General features: G+C 37.6%; 1 long non-coding RNA gene across 1 annotated transcript in view; it reads left to right on the top strand.

The window, feature by feature from the left end:
- LOC101689616 overlaps nt 1–18,768 on the top strand; it is a 32,425-nt gene extending 13,657 nt beyond the window's left edge. Inside the window, exon 2 of the long non-coding RNA XR_001179980.2 lies at nt 18,593–18,768. This is a non-coding gene — a long non-coding RNA (uncharacterized LOC101689616). The remainder of the gene's footprint in view (nt 1–18,592) is intronic.
- The last annotated feature ends 1,067 nt before the right edge of the window (nt 18,769–19,835 follow it).

Raw genomic sequence — 19,835 nt, 5'->3', positions numbered from 1 at the left:
CAATTTACCTTAGGAAACCTGGATTCAGAGAGATTTAGAGACTTGTGAAAAGTCACATAGATTACTAGGATAAAAATTCAATACCAGTTCCTTGTCAAATGTGAGATGACCTCTGGACTGTAAGGTTGCCTGTTTTGTAAGTTGTTTCTAATTTTGAAAGTACCGCATGTAAGCCTGTGCACACAGCACTATTAATGCCACATGTTGGCTTGGCTACAATGGCATTTTATAATTCATTAGTGCAGTTATACAGTGTTGGTTTGGGTATCAGACCACTTAGGTAAGAATCCTGGCTATTACTTTTGCTAGGGTTGTGTCCTTGGGCAAGTAAATTCTACCTTGGAAAACTGTGTCAATGCAAAGGTTGGCCCTATATGGTGGTTGTTGTGATTAGTAAGGATAATGAATGTAATTGCTTAACGTAATGACTAGGACATGCTAATTACTCAATAGGTCTTATTTACGCTTTTAGGGACACTTACCACAACTGAGCCATCGTGGAGTACAAGATTCCAGAAAGTTTTGTATTAATTGTTTATTTCTCTCTTAAAACACGTGTTTAAATACAAAGTCTGATCTCTGATATGCAAATGTGTTCCTTCTCACCCTCTGATCTGTATGTTCTAATTTATTTTGGACCCCCCCCAAAAAGCTGGAGAGACACCCACACAAATGGAAATCAATTAACCCTAACTTGAAACAGATGTCACTAAAATGTGCTATATGTACTCTTACCCATGAACAGTTAACACATCAATTATGGAAAGGGAGAAGTGTCCAAAGCCAGATGTTTTGTACGTCTTTGGAATTTATACACTTTCTTAACTATGGCCAGTTGAGTTATTGTATGTTGATAACTGAAATAGCTTCTCCTTAATTGTACACCATTGTAATTTCAAAGGCAGCTCCTGGTCTTTTAATAGTCACAGAGGGGCTTCTGCTCTCTGTGAAGCAAATGCCAAGGTCAGGTGCAGAACATATAGATGATATTTTTCTAAATTATTCCATCCGAGAAGGGATTCAAACACATTTCCTTGTGCCAGTCTTACTTTATACCTTGGTGCAGCTGACAAGTCTCAAAGGAGCTCACAACCCTTCCACAGAGAGACTTGTTCCAAGGCAGAAAGAAGCAGATACAGTGTATTATGATTTAGCGTCTGTTGCTCAAAATAGGATATTGTGGCTTAAAGAAATATTTAGACATTACTTAAGCTAACTATTACAGGATTGAAATGAAGGTCCAAATGTTATGACTGGAACAGCTCTCGTGTTTTCAAAGCTTTTTAACCAAGCTGGTAGCTTGCAGAACAGACTTCACTCTTGGGTAGAAAAAAAAAATGGGTACACACACACACAAACACATGTATGCAAAATCAGGCCCAAATAATAACATTAATTTATATGAGTCTGATTTCTTAATCTTCTTTCAAAACCTAATTGGTACTGTTTAGCTCATTAAATATGGATAATTCATATCTAAATATTCAAGAACTCTGATTGCCTCTGAGAATTTGAATCATGAATCTGCAGGTCGGGTTGTCTGGAATGTACACCTATGATCATATACTGCTTCAAATTCTGACTTATTTCATCACTGTATTATTCTCGTAGAAAATTTTCATAGAGGAACTCTATTCTTAAATAGGGTCCCTCTTGAGTTTGGACTCAAACTCCAAAGCTTCCAATCTCTAAGAAACAAGATTTGGCAGTGGCTGGAGGCAGCATGTGTCTCTGAGGAATGGAGAGCAGTGGCAGGATGGAGAGTGTGGGGTGATTTGGGACCATAGCTTGAAGTTGCCTGCTTCATGTATAAAATTACTTTGAAGTCTTGCTTTAGCATAAATTCATATGAATTTAATAGTGATTTTTAGTTCAGTCTTTTTAAGTATTTGATTTTGGGGGGAAAATGTTAGTGGGTGATTTCTCACACTTATTGACCCACTCCCACATATGTAAAAACTCATATCATATCCCAATTGAGAAGTATGGGGAAAAGTGGGAAGATGTTTACTTGACAGAAAAATCTTTTGGGGCGCCTGGGTGGCTCAGTGGGTTAAGCCTCTGCCTTCGGCTCAGGTCATGATCTCAGGGTCCTGGGATGGAGCTCCACATTGGGCTCTCTGCTCAGCAGGGAGCCTGCTTCCCCCTCTCTCTCTGCCTACTTATGATCTCTCTCTCTCTCTGTCAAATAAATAAATAAAATCTTAAAAAAAAAAAAAAAGAAAATCTTTTATGAATCTGAAATAAAATCATATGCAGGATTCAACTCTCATGCAATTTTCCTGCAAATATTCTTAGGTAGTGAGCAGAGGACCATGTTACCTTACTGCTCTTAAGAACCAAAACCTTTAGGGAGGGCTCTTGGTTATGTCTCAGAGACAAGGTGGAAGTAGGGGAAGGAAGTGGGACCATTGCTGTCTATCATACAAGATAATGCCCTCGGGCCCTTTTAAGGATTTGGGGGCCAAAATACATTGAGTCCTTAATAGGAGGAATAAATACAATATAGTTAGACCTACATGAGTACCTTTCTTTTCTTTCTGCTAACAGAGTTTGGGTTGTTTCATATGTACCTATACAGGCTTACATAGTCCATCTCTTAGGAGACATAAGTAGGGCAAGGAGTGAGGAGGCTGTAAAGATAAAAACAAAACAACAACAACAACAACAAACAAAAAACAGGAAAAGTGTTGGCCTAGTGGGCCTCAGGCTAAATGTAGCTGTGAAAATTTCTTCATTGCTTGGGCTCAGTTCATCAATATAGCTAATGAGGATTTGGAGGCAGATTTGGTTATTCCTAAGTATTAGTCCAAAGTAGTTTTATTGCAGAATACGTAGTATTTTATTTCTTTTTCCAGGATGTTGAAATGGAAGAGCAAGTGATTGGATGGGATTTTGCATCTAATAATGAGAGTCAAAACCTATTTCCTACTATAACTCAGATAGGTAAAGACAGCCCCCACCCACCAAGGATTGGGAAAAGAAATGACTAAATACCAATCCAATTTAAAACTTAACCCAGTTAGATTTATATAATTCCTTTAGGTAATTAATATTCAGTTTCTCTGGAAAAAGGAATAGCTCAGTTTGAGTCACCCCTTTTCTTTTGCTTTTCTTCTTAAGTGACAAATAAGTATCTGGGGTGAAGGGTGAGACAGGAAGGCATTGTTATCCTTGAGCACAGCCTGCAAACCCCGCCCCCGCAATCTCTAGGCAATGTCCTCTTTCTACCCACTGTTGCTTATCCACTTAGCATTCTGTACCAGTTTGAGGATGGAGTGAGGTGATGCACACCCTAGTCTTTCTGATCATTAGGTAAGAGTCTAGTGGATGGAATAAAGAAATGGATGACTTGGCCCCACCCCAGTCTCTGATGGTGCCAGAGACACCTCTAATGTCATGCTGTGATGCTTACTAGGACTCCAAATGGTGGTCTATTCTGTAGTTCTTTCTATAAAGTCACCTGTCCTGCCAAAGCCATCCCATTTGCCAAACCCCACAGCAGATTCTCAACCATGTCAATGTCCTTTTCATGTCATATAGAAATCAAATGTGGTGAGGAAAACTACATCTCAGGGCCTCACTTGACATGCCAAGATTCCAGTAAGTATGGATGATCAAGGCTCCAGGCTTAGTAACATGTCTGATAGTCTTGCTTGAAAGTCAATCCTTATCGCCTTTCTTTCCTCTTCTGTTATCTTTCACCTGTCCTTCCTGTGAGCTTTCCCCTCTAAATGCACCCTTTCTTATGACTATACCTCCTTTCAAACCTTAATAATACAGGGGTGTATTCTCTACACTGGGTGAAAACAGAGCCTCCAGGTGAAGCTGATTCTCTAAGCTTGGTTATTGCAATGCAGAAGGATAAGGAAAACAGATGAAAAAAATTTAGGAGATCATTTTTCAAGACGATATCCTGCCCTGCAAGGCACTTTTCTACAGCATTATCCTATTTGCATATCAGAAGCAGAATATCTCCTTCCTTTTTTCATTCTCACTGTAATAAATGGTTTCCTCTTGTAATAAATTCTAATCTTCCTTCAGCAGATGGATACTTGAGGTCTATTAGTGCCAAGCTTATGAGTTCAAGTATTTAGAAAGGCAAAAGTGGAAACTACATTAATGTTTCCAAGAGGTCAGATGCTATATCCAAACTTCTCTCTCTCAGCTTTGACCCAGAGAGAAGCAGTATATTTGATAAATGAAGGTAATACCAAGGTATTACCATATTTCCCTTCTTGGTGCCTAAGGAGGAGATTGCTCTGTAGGATTATGGGACAATGGGACCATGGGACAGCCTAATTCATTTAAGAAGGCAGAAGGTCATGGTCAGACACATAGAATTTCAGGGTCGTTCCAGAGCCTCTTTCATTTCTTGTGTAGTGTGGACATTGAGTTGAGAGCAGAGGCAATTCATGGGTTGCCAATTAGGAAGCTATATTTGGGATAGGGAGATGGTGCATTGGTCTATATCGAGTCAGAGCTAGAGGTATACCAAGAAGGCAGAGATATACCATGCTTCACTGTAGCCAAAAAATGTGCTATCAGTTCAATAGCTACAAGCTTTGGCTCTGAGAGCCAGCAAGATATCTAAGTAGCAGGATGTCAGGGACTGGGTATGGGAGATGTGTGGGTGTCGGCAAAGACCCACAAAGTTAGGGGATTGCACTCCCCTGTCAGAGACAACGACTCACTCAAGCCACACACTTTTTCCACCAGATTACATATCACCTTAGAGATAGAAGCAGAGGGAGAAATCAAATGTAGAAGAAACTGAGCATTTTTTTCCCAAGAGAAGACTGAACATTAGCAAAAATGATTGTTTAGCGAACAGCCACATTAGACAAAGGGTTAAGAGGGATTGGTTATTTACTTATTATGTCCTATTCTGCTTATCAGAGGAAACTCAATTCCAGAAAGGGCCCTACTTTTTATTTCTTCCATGAGCCATCTTTTGACCTTGAAAATTGAAGCCTTATATTAAAGATGGTGAAGCAAAAAACAGAGGAGCCTGGGCTGGCTCTTGATGACATCATGGAAATATCATACTTATTCTAGAGGGTCTTCTTCTAAACTTCCTCTACTGAAAGAATAAAACCTCCACATTTAAGTCACTCGAGTATGTTCTTTGTTCCTAGCAGCCGAACAATTCCTAACTGAAACAATTAATTTGTTTTTTCTCATTGAAAATATTCTGGTATGAATTTATATTTTCCCCCACACATATGTTATATACTCAGCGCAAAGGTTATTACTCTTTCTGAGATGTAAAAGAACACATTTGAAAATTTTAAAACATTACCTGAGTAACCAGTATGTAAGATTGATACTCAAAATTAATAGTCTTTATTTGTTTGTTTGTTTTGAAAACCCTTATGTCTAAAGGGCATAGAGATAAGGTGTATGTGTGCACAGATATGTGCTTCTGTTTTCTTGGTTCAATGAAATGGAAAAAAAATAACAACAACTGTGGGAGATTATGGCAATATTATGAGTTCACAGAGAAAGTTACTGCATGTACTTTATAAAAAAAAATGTTTAGGCAGTGGCACCCTCATCAAGGGAAAAAGAAAGGTACTCTGTGACTCTGAAATCTGATCATATTAGAATATAAAATAAAGTTTGGAGAGGGGCGGGTACCCAAATCCTAGCACATAAGCTGTTTAAAGAGATAGACTCTATCCGGGTCTGCCTCCTAAGTCCTGAAGACAAAGCCCCAGGACAGGGCCTTACCCTGTGAAGCTGCAGGGGTCGCACTTCGCAAAGCAGGAAATGGAATAAGAAAGCTACAGCAGGCAGGGAGCTATGTTGAGACCCTACTGAAAACCTCTATACCTGAAATCAAAAGCTAGAAGCCCCATTTTTTTTTTTTTTAGCAGAATATATGAAAGTTTTCCTGTCCCAAATATCTACTCTGTATTACTTAAAATTTTTACTTGCCCTGTTATTGCCATTTCTTTTAAATAGTACATTTCATAATTGCACAAACCTCTTTTAAAATGAAAATGTTCCTGGGGGACAGCTAAAGTGCCTATATTATTAGGGAACATTAATCTCGTTTGAGGAAATAGAAAGTAGATGGTAAAATGGGAAGCATGTTGATGAATGGAAAGGTAATTTTAAGAATATAAGACCGGGCAAGGGTGGTCTAGTCACTTAAGAAGCATGAAAGCCCAGCTTAGCAGAAGTATTTGGGGGCAACTTGTAACCTTTGTGTTGTTGAAGAAGAAGTCTGTGTTTTTTTTTTGTTGTTGTTGTTGTTTTTTACCTTGGATCTTACTTAGGGTGACTATATTTTCCAGGTTGCATGCAGCAGTTCCAGCTTAGATCAGTTGATTTGCAGTAATATTTTACTTTTTCTTTTCATTTTTTATGGAGAAATTTTATTTTCTTAATTGTCCAGAATGTATGATAAATCTTACGGAAAGTCTATTCTTATCCCATTTTCCTCCTTTAGATGAGAGGGGAAAAGCCTCTAATACTCAGAGATACAAGGTAACTCTGTGATTTCTTTCTCTAGGAGAGCTACCTGTCTCATTCCTCTGTTCTGGTATCTCTGCCAAGGCTAGCAAGGCTTTGGGAGATAGAACAACGTGTTGTCTTAGGACACTGTCCTCCCGTGTTTTGAGTGGTTGAGAGCCTCAGAACTGAAAAAGAATACAACTAAGGATGACCTCTCTCCCTTTCACCTGTTCCAGCAAGGTGGAACAGGGGAATTGATAGTTGAGGTGATTTTGAAAACCTGGGAGTACTGAGGTCTGTCCATGTACATTCATAGATATAATCACCATTGCACACATAAGTATGTTGGAGGGCATATAGTCAATGCAGAGTATCTTAAACTGGGTTTCCCCAACAGCAGAGTACCCCTACCCGAGTACGGGTAGTTTACTTGATGAAAATGGTGAATTAGGATAGGGAAGGAAGCCAATAAATGTCTATTATTGTTTATTATTGAACAGGCTACCTTTGTGGATATAGTAGCTCAGTCTTACTAGGGACCTCTGATAGGCTATGTGTCATCTCAAATAAGGTATGAGGGAACTAAGGTATTTATTTACCAACTTCTGACAGCCATTAATTGAGACCTGTACCCAGAGGGCATTAAGTACCCAGATATTCTGGCCTACCAGCCCAGGAGCAGAAAAATCTTCAATAGCCTGAAGTCCTCAAAGAATCTCAGGTGATTAAATATGCAAGCCAGTGGTTCTGCACAATGTTACTACCAAATGCGGATCGGGCATTGACAGTGTCTGGGGCATAGGCAGGGAAATCAACTACATATGAAATATGACTTCAGAAGTATCAGGAAACTCAATCAAAACTGAGTGGTAACTCCCGTGAAAACTTCTTTTTTTTCCATAATGTTGAAAACAATACTCAATTATGATCTTTTATTTGCAAATAAAAGATAAATTAATATATAAGTGAATTTATTAGTTCAATATAATGGAAAATTTCAAGGCTTTGGTTTCAGACAATATGCCATCATGATTTATTCTCCTTTTTTTGGACTATTTTCATGTGTTTTGGCTTTATGCTTAGGTAGGTTATCTCCACCGGTGGCAAAGTGAACTACCAATTGGATTCAACCTATTTGGTAAGTCCAAAATAAATAAATCACCTATTTCCCAAAAGTTCCAGAATGCATGTAAGGAGGCATTCACCATACTAAACCACATCACTTGCACATCTCCACCAGTTATTACGTATGGGCAGAGAAATGAGATTTGATGATTGGCTGGACTTAGGTCATAAATCCTCCCTAGAACTATGGGAACTGGTTTGCCTGCATCACATAGCATGAGGTATGGGCAGAGTAGCTTCTTAGAAGGAAATCAGGTTGCTGTTATTAGAGAAGGGAAAGTGGGTTGTAGACAGATTACAGACACACACACACACACACACACACACACACTACTACACATGCACTACAGATATCCATATCTGTTGTCATTTTACCCTTTATATCTCTGAAAAAAATGCAAATTTCTCTGGAGATTTATTAACTTAATTTTTCCAGCCAGGTGACAGTTTTCTTTTTCTTCTTCCTCTTCTTCTTCTTCTTTTTTTTTTTTTGAAAGATTTTACTTACTTATTTGACAGACAGAGATCACAAGTAGGCAGAGAGGCAGGCAGAGAGAGAGGGGGAAGCAGGCTCCCTGCCAAGCAGAGAGCCCGATGCGGGGCTCGATCCCAGAACCCTGGGAAGGCAGAGGCTTTAACCCACTGAGCCACCCAGACGCCCCTCAGGTGACAGTTTTCTTTCTAGTCTTGCAACTGGGTATTTTTGTGATACTGCAAAATTCACTAAATAGAATGTTCAATTGGGATATTTCCTCTCTTGGAAGTTTTCAGGTGAGACCTTTAAGCTGAAAGTACCAGGTACCAAGTCCCCCTATGTTCTAATTGGAGGTTCTAGGCCATCCGAATAGGAATTACAAATAAGGGGATTCCAATATTTGTTCTTTGAATTTTACTCCAACAAACCATGTGGACTCTATTAGAGTTCATTAATGAGAATTTCTTTAAAGGCATTAGGATCCTGCTTATTCTCCTCCTCTTCGTGGGGGAACACAAGTGGTATTTTCCACTTCCACACTAATGGGTGCGGCAGGCCCACGTGAGGTCGTTGTAGAGCCTAGTATGTGCTTCTTGGTTGGGTTTCCTGATTTACACTTGGAAAAGACTGGAACTGCCTCACTGAAGGGTGAGGAGACAGACTGAGAGGGAAGGAAGCATTCTAGGCTATTCCCTCAATGTGCCATAGTGATGAAGTACGTGGGCTCTGAAGCGTTCCTGCTTTAGTTCAGATCTCATCTCTACCAGGTATTAACCGAGTGTTTGTGGTTGTGTAACTAATTTTTTCTGTGGCTTTGTGGAAATAATTCAAAGGAGTATTGTGAGAATGAAATGAACTGAAATACATTAAGTGCTTGGCACATAGTAAGAGTTAGCTTTGATTATTCTTTCTCATAGGCTGAGGTAGATATTTCTGAGGCCCCACAGAAGGAAGCAGGATTTGAGTTATCTGGAAAGGGAGCCCAAATAAGAAGGTCACTAGAGGTGACACAACAGGGAGAGTCTCTGTGGGACATATGAACCTGGGACAGAGGGAGATGTCATACACAGTCAGCTGGAGGAGACATGCAATATGGAGTCTTCAGCAGGATCTCTGATAATAACAGGTATCTTTGAAGAGCCCCAAGGATACCCTAAAGTTACTAACTTTTACAGATCTGCCCATAGGCATGGACAGCTAAGAGAACTATGTGGTACCACTTCTTTTTTTCCCCATCCTTCCTCCACACCACGGACAAGAGCAACAGCTTTGTGAATAGAGGAGGAATGCCAAAGCCAAGAAGAAGGATAAAATAAACCCAAACAAAGCTAATCCCTTCCAAAAACTTTAGCTCCAGGAAGTAGATAAGAGTGTGAAGCTTTGATATTGCCATGGACTGAACTGTGTTCCCCTGCCCCCCACATTCATATGTTGAAGCACTAACTCCCCCCCCCCCCCACGGTGACTATAGTTGAAGAGAGTCCTTTTAGGAGGTAATTAAGGCTAAATAAGGTTATAAGTTTGGGGCCCTAATCTGACAGGACTGATGATTTTATAAGAAGAGGAAGAGAGAGAAGCTATCTCTCTCTATGCCATAGCAGGACACTTCAAGAAGGTAACCATCTGCAAACCAAGAAGGGAGTCCTAATCAGGAACAAAACTGACTAGCACTCTGATCTCAGAATTTCTAGCCTCTGAAACTGTAAGAAAACAATTTCTGCTGTTTAAACCGCCCAATCCATCTTGTACTCCAATTTGACTAATACAGATACTAAGCTGTACAATGCCTGAAAAATTAGACTACTCAGTTACACTATTCATTGTTTGTTTATAGTGACTGGAAAAGCAATGCTTTCAGCCTAAGATTTCATCCCAGAGCAGGGAAGGATACTTCCTATAGTAGACTTCAAAGGGCAGTGACGAGGAGGAATGGACACACTTTCATGAATCCAGATTTTAATAATTTGGTTGCATACTTAATTTCTTTGGACTACATTTCATTTCTTTGGAATTATAAAGGAGTTGGTTTAGATGAGATTCAAGTCCTGAGTGCAACTCAGCTATGTTACATTCAATGATTCATTTCCATTTATGTGAAAGAGCTTTAGATATTTTCCTGAAAGAAGTTGCTAAAAGGTAAATAAGTTCAGACACTTCAAAAGGAAGATGGGGAGAAAAGGAGCACCTTTTAGAGAACTAGAAGTCGTAAGGTTTCCAACCACAAACCACACTTCTCTGAGGCCTGACACTGTCAAACGGTACTAGCCATTTCATTAAAAGGCCCTTTTTAAGAATGAATGTCATTTAGTGAAATTCCAACAATGCTTGACTAACAAGGAGACACTTAGTGTTCTCAAAAATTTTCTTGATAGCCTAAAACTAATTTGAGTGAATGTAATTTAAATGATAATGAATGTATGCACGCATACGCTTAAACACACACACAACAATCACAATGGATCTAGAACTCTAGGACGTCTGGTTAATAAAATTAAACTCCTGATTTCAAGCAAAATACAGCTAACTGTCCAAGTTTTAAAAAGTTGCCGTGGTATTCTAAAACATGTGCCGAGAATTCCATATTCACTCTCAGGCAACTCATCCTAGTAGCATTTCCTTAAAGATAATTACTCCTTTCCCATACCACACATGTCCATATGCTTGGGGAAACTGCAATGACAATTTTAAAGGTCTGCCATGCACTGGTGGCAGGTTTAAAGACATTTCCTTCCAATGTGTCAAAATCTTAGGTCTCTGAGGAGGAGAATCCAATGAAAATGTACATTGAAAATTCCCAGTTAAAAAGAGCCTGCTGCATGAGGGCATTTTTACATTTAAATGTTGCCAATGATACGTAATTTGCAGCCTGCATGTATAGAAATTTTCCCTTGTAGGCCTGCCCATACCAAGAGCCAGGGTTACTAAAAAGTCTTTGTACCTTTTTCACATAAATCCAGTGCTTCTTATAAAAACATTTTTCTCATGTTGGAGTGATTCATAAAGCCTCTAATCCCATGGGTGTAATAGGACACCTCTCAATTATGCATCCCAGGGATGAGTAATTTCACAAGCTGAGCGAAAGAGATAAATGCATTAAAGTGTTCTTGCAAAACAAATTCCAGGGAGAGAAAAAGATGAAAAAGGAAGTGAATGTAGAAAATGAAGACTGACTTCATTGTGCAGAAAAGACTATGAGATTTACCATGGCAGAACTGCTTAATTCATAATTCTGCAGGGACAATCCTGGTAAAGCACTGCCAAAAGCCTTCCTAATCTGCAGGTACCTACCAAAGCTCATCTTTGTCTCTGGTAACTGCAGAGTATGAGAACTGTATAATAATTACATTTTGTAGTGAGTCATGGGGCAGAGAATCTGTGAGGAATTATCTCATTATATTATTTCATTCAGGATTGGTTCTATTCAGAGGCAGAACAGTTGGTCACTCCTGGACTTTTTGGCCTTATCAGAAGCTATATATTGAGCCTCTGGTCTGTGGGAAGGCACAAGGTAGGTAGATATAACCCATGTTATGACCATCATAAGAATCAGGGCTGGAGTGCCTGAGTGGCTCAGTTGGTTGGGCAACTGCCTTCAGCTCAGGTCATGAACTCAGGGTTGGGATGGGGTCCCACATTGGGCTCCCTGCTCAGCAGGAGTCTGCTTTTCCCTCTGCCTCTCTCCTCACTCATGCCCTCTCTCTTTCTCTCTCAAATAAATAAATAAAATCTTAAAAAAAAAAAAAAAAGAAGAGTCAGCGCTGATAAAAATCACCATACAAAGCAATATCATTTGTCCTGGGTGAGAAATATTAAAGATACATGGAGGTAGATATAATCACTGTTGGAATCATTTAAGAAGCCTTCATGGATGAGTAGAACCTTTAAAGAAAGGTATTCTTTAGATAAGCAGTGGACAGAGGGTGTCCTGGAGAGTCACTTCGTGTTGGAGAGATGGAACCATATATGCCTATAGGTTGGAAGGTTTAAAACATGCTTAGAGAACATTTATATTATTAGATAAAGCAGGAGGAAATTCTTCTTGTAGGTAATAAATGATCAAGTATCCCCAGTTTTGTAAGACACAAACCTGGCCTAGTGGAAGACAAAGGTGGATATGTGGGTGGGAGCCAGGAATCAGGAATTGGGACTGTCCTGGCAAGGTCCTTTCCAGTGAGGCATTTCCCTTAAGCCTCATCAACTACATGGCATCTGAAACCTAAAGAATTATGAATCTGAGAAATTTCTAAGGAGAGGACTTAGGAAATACTTAGTTTAGCTTCCAAACCCTGAATGACCCTTCTTTTTCTGCTTTTATCACCCCAGTGTCCATGAATGTACACCTAATTCAGTTAATTGTCTTTTGAGACAATTGTAATGGGTTTATTTGTGTCTTTATTCCTGTGGGGTGTGTGTGTGTGTGTGTGTGTTTATTTAATGTTGAACCAAAGATTAGTGCTATAGGCAAGGTTAAAACTTCAGGGCATGCCTTTAAACATCTGAATACACCAGATCAAATACAGATCTTCCTCAGTTTATAATGGGGTTATGTCTAATAAACCCGTTGTAAATGGAAAATATCCTTTCAAAAATGCACTTAATACACAATATCTACTGAATATCATAGCTTACCCTCACTGAAATTAAATGAGTTCAGAATACATACATAGACTAGAGTTGGGCTAAATCATCTAATACAAAGCTTATTTTATAATTAAGTATTGACTGTTTCATGTAATTTATTGAATACTGAAAGTGAAAAACAGAATGGTCACATGGGTGCAGAATGGTTGTTAAGTTATTGCCCTCCTGATGGTGGGGCTGACCGTGACCTGTGGCTCACAGCCCAGTATTGTGAGAGCGTATTCTGTGAATAACACTAGCCCAGGAAAGGACCCAACTTAAAAAATCAAAGTACAGTTTCTGCTGATTGTGCATTGCTTTTGCACCATCACACAGTAAAATAAATAAATAAATAAATAAATAAATCTGTTAAATCTAACCACCTTATTAAGTCTGGGACTATCCGCGCTCCCTTTCTGACTGATTTTATTTTTATGACTCAATTTCAGGCTCCTCACCTGGCTGGTCTCCTTTCAACATGCTCCCATTTGTAAAGTTTCTTTGAAAGTTCAACATTTAACACAACACAACACACTATCTGGAAATTGTATGCCTATATCCACCCACCTTCTAGACATGTTTTAATATAATATAATTAAAATTTAATATAATATAAATATAAATAATATAATATAATTAAATTTTCTTGGCAGTCGCAATGCAAAGCAGAATCATACTGAGTTTACTGTCTGCTAAATCCTAATGTATTTCCTATCCAGGCTACTAAGCCATGAAACTCCTATTTTATAGCTGTACAAATGGTTTTGTATACCACAATTAAGATTTTTCATTAAATTCCTGTTAGGTGACACGTAGGCATAGTTAGCTCCTGTTTCAAGCTTTTAAGGTCACTATTCTTTCAGTCAACATATCCGTTGCTCTCTAATTTTTCATCTACAGGCTTAATCAGCATCTGACAAAGTCCTTACAGCAGTCTTTAGTAAAATTATTTAATAAGGTGGGGCTCTAACATACACAACCAGATCAGTAGCTGGGTTCACATAAACTATTTAGAAAATAATATTTGTGGAAGTCACCTAATTTTGCTGTACTTTAGCCAATATGTCTCGCTCTCAGTTATAGGTATAAAGTGACCTATTTGTCAGATAATCTTGCTGAAATACCTGTGCTTTCAGCATGCTGCATTTTAAAAGTTTTCTCTCAAAATTATTATCACAACTTTCGCTTCATGGGTTGTTTCTACAATGCTTTTGTAAAATAAAAGTGAAGAGGAATACAGTGGTTACCTCCTGTTACGTAGTAGGACCCTTTCAAATCCATTACCACCTAAATGATGCCTATGTCCCAACACAATGATAGACCAAAACACAGGTCAGCAAACTTTATATAAAAGGCCAGATAGCCAATATTTTAGACTTTGTGGGCTACTTGCTCTCTGTTGCAAATACTCAACTTTGTCATTGAAGAGCAAAAGCTTCCAAAGACATTACTAAATACTAAACAAATGGGTATGGCTCGATCGAAAGAAACTATATTTACAAAAATAGGCAGGAGTTTATTTGGCCAAGACTGGAGTTTGCAGACCCCTGTGTTAATATATTAGTATTCATGCATTGTCAACGATCACATCTGTAATATCTGAAAGTACAGAGGAGTGTCTAAAAAAAATGGGAACTATAAATGGGAAAAGTCAGGAAAAGAATTTGAAGATTATAATCCCGCGGTGAGGAGAGTAGATGGAGCCACTAGGGAGAGCTGAGGGCTTTAAAGAGAAGAGGATGGGCGATAACATCCATCTGTAAGAGAGTATGCTTTGCAAAAGATGCAAATTTAATCTATTTTGCACTTTTGCTGAGGTTTGGCACAGGTTTCAGTATTGATATTACCCAAATATCACACTCCATTCTCTAGAGGCATGATATGAAACAAAAAAGTATGTAACATTCAGCTACCAGCAGCTTGGGGTATTTTTTAACTTGGCTGGTGACAGTTAGAAGGCCTTGAGTGTATGTATGTAAAACAGCATTTCAGCTTTCTTACTGTTTTACTTTACTGTTCAGTAAAGCTTGACCTATGAACTCACAAAGTACAATTGTGAATACAAAAATAAACAAATGAAACTTCCTCCTCGGGGAAGAGTTAGCCTGTCACATGAACTGAAATGGGAACTGAAAGATTCTTTTGGGAAGGACATTATTGTTCTGTACACTGTATGGAGTTCATATGCCATCTTTCTTCAATTATAAAATACCATAGATTGTAAGATGTGCAATAGATTTAATAATAGCCAAACAGGAAAGGAACCTAAGCAAACTAAACAAAATTCTACCATATTAAATGTTCCCATCAACTGTAGACAACATCCTGGCTTTAGAAATTTAAAAGTGAAAAAAGAGCATCATAAAATGGAAGAAATATTTCATATTATCTCCTCCACTGTCCCTCCTCTCCGCCCCCAAGACACACACACACACACACACACACACACACACACACACACCCTTGGCTTTAGGGAAAAATAAAACAAGCAAGAACCTATCACTCATGCTTCAGGAATAATGAAGCATAAATGAACTTCACTGCTTTGTCCCAACTTGTCTATACAAAGATGAGATGAAATCTTATATCTGGATTGTTTTAAAGTTGATATGAAGCTATGAAGAATTTTGTAAAAATAAACATTTATTTTAGAACAGTTTTAATTTTATAGAATTATTTCAAAGGTAATATAGAGTGTTTTAATGTTCCCCACACCTGATTTTTTTAATTTGCCTCTTGTTTTATGTTGTTGTTAAGTTTTAAGAGTTATTTGTACCTTTTAGATACAAAGTTCTAAAGCCAATGTGAGGATTGAACTCACAACCCTGAGATCAAGAATCTCATGCTCCACTGACGGAGCCAGGCAGGCGCCCCTACATACAGATTCTTTTTCAGGGATATGTTTTGCAAATATTTTTTCCCAGTTTGTGGTTTGTCTTTTCTTTTTCATAACTGTGTCCTAATTTCCTTTTTTTTTTGTTCTAGGATACCATCCAGGATACCACATTAAATTTAATAGTCAAGTCTCCTTAGGCAGCTGTTGGTTTTAACAGTTTCTCAGACTTCTCTTGTTTTAGATGACCTTGACAGTTTTGCAGATTATTGGTCAGATACTTTATACAATGTCCCCCAACTGGGATTTGTATTACATTTAAATTCTTTTGCCACTTTCTACATTCCATTCCAGGGTCCTCCAAACTCTGAAATTATTTCTTAAAAATTGCATACATTAAGATTTATTCTTTGTGCTATAAAAGTCAGTGGATTTTGACAAATGCTTAACATCTTATACTCACCACTGCAGTATCATACAAAGTAGCTTTACTACTCTAAAATCCCCTTGTCTTTTACCTATCAACCAGGCCTCCTTTGCCACCCACTGAACCCCTGGTAACCACTGGTAACCACTGATCTGTTTACCAGCACTACGGTTTTGCCTTTTCCAAACTGTCATACACTTGTGGAAGCATACAATAAGTAGCTTTTTCAGACTGGCTTCTTTTATTTTGTAATATGCATGTAAAGTTCCTCCATGTCTTTTCGTGGCTTGACAGCTCGTTTCTTTTCATTGCTGAATACTATTCCATTTAATCGTATACCAAGTTTGTTTATCCTGTCACCTGTTGAAGGAACTCATGATTGTAGTTTTTGAGGAGCATAAAGACCTTCTAAACATTTGTATGTATGTTTTCACCTGAACATAAGTTTTCAATTCATTTGGGTAAATATGTAGGCGTGCAATTGCTGGATCTTATGGCAAGCCTAAGTTTAGCTTTGCAAGAAACTGCCAAAGTATTTTCTGAAGTAGCTGTACCATTCTACATTCTCACCAGCAGTGAATGTGAATTCCTGTTGCTCCACACCCTCACAAACTGTTGTTGGTGGTGTTTTGAATTTTTGTCATTCTAGAAAGCTTGCAATGATGTCTCTTTTTTGTTTTAACTTGTAATTCCTTAGCAGTAAATAATACTGAGCGTATTTTCATATGCTTATTTCCATGTGTATATCTTCTTTGGTCCCATGTGTGTTCAGATATTTTTTTTATTTTTATTTTTTGCCTATTTTTAAACTGGGTTGTTTTCTTTTGGTTGAGTTTAAATTTTTATTTGTGTAGTTTGGATAGGCGTCCACTATCAGACGTATCTGTTTTAAAAATTCTCTACCAGTCTGTGGCTTGTCTTCACATGCACTTGACATTGCCATTCACAGAGCAGAATTTTTAATTTTAATGAAGTCCAGCTGGTCAATTATTTCTTTCATGGACTGTACTTTGGTGTTATATAAAAAATGTCATTGCCCTAAAGTTTCTTTTATGTTACCTTTTAGAAATTTTATAGTTTTGCATTTTATATTTAGATCTGTGTTATTTTGAGTTAATTTTCTTGAAGGATGTAAAGTCTGTATATGGATTTTTTTTTTCATGTCGATGCCCAGCTGGTTTTGTACCATTTGTTGAATGGACTGACTTTTCATTCTCTCCATGGTACCTTTCAATGAACCAAAGTTTTTAAAATTTTAATCAAGTCCAGTTTATTTTATCTTCTGTTGCCTATGCTTTTGATGTCATATTTAAGATTCTATTGCCAAATCCAAGGTCATGCATATGTTCTTTGAAGAGTTCTATAGTTACAGATTTTAAATTCATGTCTTTGATTAATGTCTTGTTAATTTTTGTATATTGTACATGATAAAGGTCCAATTTCATTCTTTTGTATGTTGATATACAGTTTTCCAGAATAATTTGCTCAAAAGACTGTTCTTTCCCCATCGAATGGTCTTTTCATTCTTGTAAAACATCAATTGATCATAGATTGATAGAACATTGAGTTTATTTCTATGTTTTTAATTCTATTCTACTGGATTTTTATATATTCTTAGGCCAAAACTATACAGTTTTGATTATTGTAACTTTGTAATAAATTTTGAAATCAGGAAGTATGAGTCCTTCAAATTTGTTCTTTTTCAAAAAAAATTTTCCCCCATTTTTACTGGAGAATGGGTCCATAATGCTCCTCACACTGTCATGTTGCAAGTGGAATTCTCTTTAAATATAATTTTAATATAATATTTATAATTTATTAAGCTCTCTAGAAAGACTCTTCTTTATTCATCAGTCAAAGGACATTTGGGCTCTTTTCATAGTTTGGCTAATGTTGATAATGCTACCATAAACATTGAGGTGCATGTACCCCTTTGAATCTGTATTTTTGTATCTTTTTAGTAAATTCCTAATAGTGCAATTGCTGGGTTATAGGGTAGTTCCATTTTTAACTTTCTGAGGAACCTCCATACTATTTTCACAGTGACTGTACAGTTTGCATTTACCTTGTTTTTTAAAATATTCTCCATTGATGAACATTTAGGTTTCTTAAAAAAAAAAAAACCCTTTTAATTATAATTATTGGAAATTAGAATTTATTAAACACTGCTCACCTCAGTGTGTATTTGGGTTCAGCTACATGTGACAGAAACTTTGAATAACAAGTTAAGTTCTAAATCCTTCCCCCTCCTTTACCTCCAATATGTGCTTACCAAGATGCTCAGAAGTAGGGTTAGTTGATGATATTCTTGCAGTTTGAATATGGCAGGATCAAAGATTCTGAGATCTCTTAGTTTTACCTTTAGGATCACAAAAAGGCTGTTCCAGCTTCAGACCTCTCATCTGCATCCCTGCCAGAACAAGGAATAAATACAACATGAAAATAGGGCTTATGCCCCTGTAAGGTGCTTTCCTGAAAACCCTGCTGTTGTTGGCTGAACTGTGCTTTCCCCTACAAATTCATATTTTGGATTCCTAACTCCCAGTGTCTCAGAATGTGACTGTATTTGGATATAGGGTCTTAAAAAGGTAATTAAGTTAAAATGAGGTCATTTTGTTTATTTTTATATGACTCATGTCCTTATATGAAGAGGAGACAAGGACAGACACGCACAGAGGGAAGACCATGTGAAGATACAAGGAGAAGGTTGCCATGTACAATCCAATGAAAGAAGAGGCTTTGGAAGAAACTAACACAACAGACACTTTGGTCTCAGACTTCTAACCTCTATAATTGTGAAAAAATAAATTTTTGTTATTTAAGCCACCAACTTTATAATCTTTTGTTATGGCACCCTAGGATCATATACCCAGTGATTTTTTTTTTTTCTTACATCACATTAACTAGAAGTGTGTCACACCTGGTTATCCTTAGACGGAAGGAAGACTTGCATCTAAGAAATATGTTTTTTTTTTAATTGATTACATTTCCCCCCCTAACAAAACCAAGATTCTAATACTAAAGGAAGAGAGCTTAGTAAATAATGAATATTCTCTGCTCTGAATTCTAAGCTCTTTACCTGTATATTCTTATTTAATCCTTATAAGTTTGAAATATTTCACAAATATATAAATCAAGAAGTCAAATAAAAAGTCACCTAGTTAGTATATAAAGCAATCTGACTGGACCATAAGCTATCTGACTCTAGAACCCGCAGTCTAAGTTATCTCAATATTTTGCTCTCTACTAAAAGTAATGCCATATTTAAGCTCCTAATACATGTAATACATGTAATACATACATGTTTTTGCATATGAGAAATAAAATATTTAGAAACTGGATTCCTAGAATTCCTAGGATCATAACTACTGGAATTCATGTTGTTATTAATGTTTAAATGAGAATGTGTTGGTTAAATTGCCTTCTAAAAAGGAATTATCAAATGACACTCCCACCAACAGTTTATATGTGTCCATTTTCTCTCTGGTGCTGGGTATAAACAATTTTGTAAGCATTTTGCTAATCTAATGGGTCAAAAAAGATAAAACATTATTTTTATTAAAGATTTCACTTATTTATTTGAGAGAGAGAGAGAGCACGAGCAAGTGCATGCGTAAGAGTGATAGTGAGAGAGCACCACCAGAAAGGGGACAGAGAGAGAGGGAGAAGCAAACTCTCCTCTGAGCAGGGAGCCCAATTTGGGGCTCAATCCCAGGACCCTGGGATCATGACCTGAGCCAAAGGCAGAGGCCCAACTGACTAAGCCACTCAGGTGCCCCTAACATAATTTTTTAATCTCCCTTAGTATCAGGGAGGTAAAACATCTTTTCATACATTTATTGGCCATTTGTATTTTTTGTTCTTATATTTTTCTATTTGGTTATTCTTTCATA

This window comes from Mustela putorius, unplaced genomic scaffold, assembly GCF_011764305.1.
Source record: "Mustela putorius furo isolate JIRA1106 unplaced genomic scaffold, ASM1176430v1.1 tig00003834_pilon_pilon_pilon, whole genome shotgun sequence".
NCBI classification, from domain to species: domain Eukaryota; kingdom Metazoa; phylum Chordata; class Mammalia; order Carnivora; family Mustelidae; genus Mustela; species Mustela putorius.
The sequence above is the reverse complement of the archived record's forward strand: the minus strand, read 5'-3'. Positions and strand labels throughout refer to the sequence as shown.